The following is a 6020-nucleotide window of genomic DNA, read 5'->3' on the forward strand; positions in this document are numbered from 1 at the left end:
GGGGCCGCCAAATGGGGCCGGCTTTATGGAAAATGGTATGGAGGTTCCTCAAACAGTTGCAGATAGATCTACCTTATGACCCAGCTATCCCACTGCTGGGAATATACCCAGAGGAATGGAAATCATCAAGTCGAATGTATACCTGTTCCCCAATGTTCATCACAGCACTCTTTACAATAGCCAAGAGTTGGAACTAGCCCAAATGTCCATCATCAGATGAGGGGATATGCAAACTAGCCAATCTTAAGCCTGCTTCCCCTACCTCAACATTCCTTCCCACAGAAACCACAATAAAGGTTCTTGCCTACACTTCCTTCCTCTCCCTCCACTTGCTGACTGACCCGGGAGCTTCCCTGCGGGACCCTTTGTGGTGTGGCATGGCCCTTTCTCCTGAGATCTATGGGTATAACAAACTCTCTTTCCAATGGCAGTCATTTCCTATTCTTTTGGTCCCACCATAGCTGAATAATAATAAAATCTATTTTAAAACCAGGATGGGAGAGTTGAGAGGGGACAGGAAAAATTCTTCTTAGAATTTCTTCTTAGAATTTCTTCTTAAATTTCTTCTTAGAATATCTGAAAATACGACAATAAAGCCCCATTGGATGGTCAGTTCACTTCTGAGGCCACTTTGTGACCGTCCTAGGCAGAGACTCTCATTTTCTACTGCTTGAAGATACCTCCTTGAGGGTCACCTAGGCTCACTGGTGTCATCTCCTGTACTTCCTTCCTGGTTGTGCTCATTAAGTAGTTATTTATAGGTAGTTGATTGGTTAGTTTTTAATTCACTCGCAGCTTTGGCCTAGGACTGGATGGCATTTTCCTAGAGAGCGAGGGCTCATTCTCCTGTTAGATCACGGGCAGGCCAGTCTGTATCTATCGAACAGGAGTCAAGTGGTGGTTCCTAAATCTACTCACTATCAGAATCACTCAGAGAATTAGAAGGACAGACAAATGCCCCTTTTCTCAGGCCTCACTCCAGTTTTACTAATTCTGGTGATCTGCCAGGTTTAGAAATTCCAGGGGAATATAACTTAAGCCAGTGCTTCTTAAACCTTCTTGTACCTGTGACTCTCTGGGATTCCCATTAAAACACAGATTCTGATTTAGTGGGTCTGAATGGGGCCTGAGATTCTGCAGTTTTAGCAAGCTCCCTGGTGCAATAATCACATTGTGAGTAGCAAGCCCCTTGCCTAATTTACCCAGGGGCCTTGTTTAGAAATAAAGATTCCTGGGAATTTGCCTGGAGATTCTGATTCAGCAGGGTTGGCTAGACCTGGGAATCATTCCAGATCATTTTATCATCAGGTAAGTTTGGGATATACCAGCCTACAGAAAAATATCTGTGTTATATAATAGTGGCAACAATGATAACAGAAAGAATTAATTTATTCGAATGGTATGCCTTAGCAGCTACTATGTGCCAGCACTGTTCCAGGCTCTGGGGCTACCATGATCCATTAAAACAGGAATTCTTGCTGTCATGAGGGTGACAGCAAATGAAATAGTAAACTCTGCAATAGATAAAATAATTCCATAGAGGGTTAGTGCTTTGAACAATATAAAGCAGAGTAAGGAGTCAGCATCCTAGAGAATTGCTGGTGGGTATGAAAACAGCAAGAAAAGCAACTGTGATAATAAGGAGAGCAGGTTTTACATGCTGAGTGTAGAAGCCCTTTTCAAGAATAATCCTGTTCCTTCTTACATCAAACGTATGATATATCTGCTATTGTTATCTTCATTTTACAGATGAAGCAACAGAAGTTTAATAACTAGTGTTTTAAATTTTACTTTTATTGTAGCAAAATACATGTAACATAAAATTTACCATCTTAATCCCTTTTCAGTATGCAGGTCACTAGCGTTAAGTACATTCATTGTTGTGCAACCAATCCTCAGAACTCTTTTCATCTTGCAAAATTAACATTCCATATGCAGTAAACAACTTCCCATTTCCCCCTCCTCCCAGCCCCTAAATATAAGAATCTGATTAGTCTCAGTACCTTATATAAGTGGAATCACACGGTACTTGCGTTTTGTGGCTGTGCTCCTTAGGCAACTACTTTTAGTTGATTGGTTAATTTGTGTGTGATATGCTCACAGCTTTGGGCATAGGGCTACATGGCATCTTCCGAGATGGCAAGGACTTATTCTCTTGTTAAACCATGAGTACTTGTGTCTTGTGGCTGGGTTATTTCCCTTAGCACAATGTCCTCAAGGTTCATTCATGTTGTACTGTGTCAGAATTTCTTCCCTTTTAAGGCTGAATAATATTGCATTGTATGCATATACCAAGTTTTGTTTATCTACTCATCAGCGTCAGTGGACACTTGGGTTGTTTCTATGTTTTGGCTGTTGTAAATAATGCTGTTATGAATACGGGTATAATAACTGGCCTTCTTGCCTATTACCAAACACACCAAACTCACCAAAGTCATTCTTGACCCAGGGCATTATTGCCATTCCCTCTTCCAGGGAGGCTTTTACCCAGCTATTCTTGTGGCTCAGTCTGACACTTTGCTCATCTTTACTCAAACATTACCTCGTAGGAAAAGCCTTTCCTGTCAACACCATCTAAAACTGTATCCCCATCCGTGGCTCTCTGTGCCCTTATGTTGCTGTATTGTTGTTCAGAGCACTTGTCATTACCTGGCATCATATTTTGTACTCTATTTATTATCTTTCTCCTCCTACTCTCCAATATTCCTTCAAGAAGACAGACTTGGGCTGTTCATATAATGCTCTATCTTCAGTGCCTCAGACAGTACCTGACAATGAAGAACTGTAAATATTTATTAATGAGTGAAAGAACAAATGAATGAATAAAGTGGTGGAATCTGTATTTGATTCCAGCCTTCTGCTTCCAAAGCCCCTGCAGGGATGCTGCCTTGTTTGATAGGATAGATGGAGCATGGGAGTGGAGTTTCTAGGTGGAGGAAAACTCGTGGTTGGGATGAGTGGTATCTGTGATGAGGTTCTAGAAGTAAAAATCAGATGCTGATGAAAATAAACAAACAAACAAACAAAAAAGAAACAAGACCCAAGCATAAGAAATCATAACTGAAATAGTATCCTAATGGTGGGTTAAAAGATATGTCCTTGTACTAACTCCTGGAAGCTGTGCATGTAAATTTGAAAAAAGTATCTTTGAAGATCTAATTAAGTTAAAGATCTTGAAATGAGACCATTGTGGTTTATCCGGGTGGACCCTAAATCCAATGACAGATGTCCTTATAAGAGAAAGGCAAAAGGAGATTAGAGACAGATGAGAAGGCCATGTGAAGACAGACAACATGGATGAACCTGGACGACATTCTGTTAAGTGAAGTAAGTTAGACTGTTGTGGGGCGAACGCACAGAGGAATCCAAGACCGGCATCAGTGTTGTAGTTTTATAGCTCTTTATTTTAGTGTTGCAGCTCTTTGTTCAATGTTACAGTGCCTCTTTTTGCTTGCAAGCAAGGAGGGCACTGGGGAGCAAGAACTCCCAAGCCAGTGCCTCCCAGAACAAAGGAAAAGACCCCCTTATATAGCCTCAGTTCCTGCCCTTCTTCCACCCTGGTTCTCATTCAGGTCTTCTTATGTAAATGAAGAATGCTGTCCTGCTAATTTGGATTGGCTGATTATGGGACACAGTTCATTGGTCACTTTAGGATCCTAATTTGCCTCTGGCCCCTGGAGGAGGGGTGTGAGACTGCTGTTATCTCCTCGAGGGTGGGCCCAGGAAGCAAGCAGGCTAAATCGCAGGGCCAGAGTCTGCAGTGGAGCATAGAGTTTCTAAAACAGTTTCTCAAGTGGAAAAGGGAAAAGCTCAACAATTAAAAATGCTTAGGGTTCCCTGCAACAAGACACAGAAAGGCAAATACTGCAAGATCTCACTTATGTGTGGACTCTAAAGAAGTCAAACCCATAGAAACAGACAATAGAATGGTGGTTGCCGGGAGCTGGGAAAGAGGAGTTAGGGAAATGAGATTTCGGTCATCATGGTGACTGTAGTTAATAATAATGTATTGTATACTTAAAAATTGCTAAGAGGGTAGGTCTTAAATGTTCTCATCACACACACACACACACACACACACACAATGATTACCATGTGAGGTGGTGGATAAACGTTAATTACCTTGATTGTGGTGATCAATTCACAGTGTTCACATGTATCAACATGTCACGCTGTACACTTTAAATATATACAACCTTCATTTGTCAATTATAACTCTATAAAGCTGGGAGAATAAAAAAAGAGAAAGAGGCAGAGATTGGAGTTATGCAGCCACTAGTCAAGAATACTGAAGCCACCAGAAACTGGAAGAGACAAAAAAATATTCCTCTCTAGAGCCTTTGAATGGAGCTTGCCCCTGCTGACACCTTGATTTCAGACCTCTGCCCTCCAGAACAGTGAGAGAATAAATTTCTGTTGTTTTAAGCCACCAGGTTTGCGGTAATTTGTTACAGCAGCCCCAGGAAACTAATACAGTATTAGATTTAGTGAACCAGAATTGATGAGGATAGAAGGCTGGCGTTTGGTGTAACTGTTACAGCAGGGACCCAGATTAACCACAGCAAAGACACATTTTAGGGCAGTCTGTGTTATTGCAGTCCCCTGCTTCTCATCTGCAGCCACACTGGCTCTAGCCCTGGGCAGGGGGACATGGGGTAGCTTCTTCACTTGATGCTGCTGGGTGGAGTGGGATGTGGAGAGCCAGCAAGGGCTGACAGCAACAGACAGAGGGCTTAGCAAACTCTGTGAGCTTCTGGCCTCTGCAATCTGTGTAGTTTTGCATGGTTTAGCCACCAAATGGCAGAGGACTGTAAAGTGCTAAAGATGCATAGCAAGTAATAAAATATTATGCAGATTGGAAACAGCCTCAAAAAGTGAATTTTTATCTAAATGGTAAGAAATTTTGCATTTCGCAGTCTTTATCAAGTACACTAACACTTTGCTAAGAGACAATATGTTTTTTTTTTTTTTTTTTTTTTTTTTTTTTTTCTTTCTTTCTCTTTTTCTGGAGAATTTGAAGAGCCCAGAGAAAAAGTTCATTAGGATTCATTTAAATAAAGTCCTTCCTTAAGACAGGAAGATGAATTAAATAACCTAATAAAACCCCTTCCAGCTTTATACTTCTAAAATCTGCTCAGTGCCCATTTGTCGAAAACAAATACTTCATATAAAATTTCCAGGCCTTTGGAGTTATAATGGAATAAAACTGTATGTCTTGAGCATAGATTTACTTGGTATTTCATGTAATAAATTTTAATTCCAGAACTTCATGTTTACTATTAGAATTAAAATTTAATTTCTTCTATGCTTACACTAGCTTAATAATAGTGCTGAGATTATAAAGCAATATCAAAGGCCAGTTACTATTATAATTAATACTAACCTTAAAACTTGTGAAATTCTTCTGCTGCTGCTTCATTTTTATTTTATTTTTTTAGCTGGGTGACAAGCTTGTGTTGTAGCAGCTCTACTTGGTCTAGTTGGTCAGGGACAAACATATAGCAAAAGCCCTGCCCATCATTATCACAATTCCCCCATTGTTTATATTTGTTGGTTCTCTGGGAAAATCATGTATTTTGGATCTTCGTGTAGGCAGCATGAAGTAGTGGAAAGGACAAGCGTCCATTCATACGTACACAGTCGGCCCCTGCTACTCATTTTCACCCCTGTGACGGGTCAGCACAATACAAAGAGCTGTTTGCTATATGCGGCCAATTTTCTCCCTGGGCTTCTGGGAGCCCACATTAACCCTTGTCTGCCTTCCAGAAACACTGGTCATCTAAACCACCGTGCCCAGAAGTCCAAGTGCAATGGAAAGACCCCTTAACAGGCCAGTGGAGGGGCCCTGACCTGTTGCTAACTATGGGTCGAGGGTTTGGTTGTGTCTTCCCCCTCAGTGAGTCAACCCCTATAAGGGTCCCAGCCAAAAATCTTAAGTTCTTACCAGACACTCAGGGTACTGAGGACCCTGAGGAGTTTATTGTTTGTATGTTTCAGACTGCATTATGAACCCTTTGTGG

Source organism: Galeopterus variegatus, unplaced genomic scaffold (assembly GCF_000696425.1).
Source record: "Galeopterus variegatus unplaced genomic scaffold, G_variegatus-3.0.2 Scaffold6638, whole genome shotgun sequence".
NCBI lineage: Eukaryota > Metazoa > Chordata > Mammalia > Dermoptera > Cynocephalidae > Galeopterus > Galeopterus variegatus.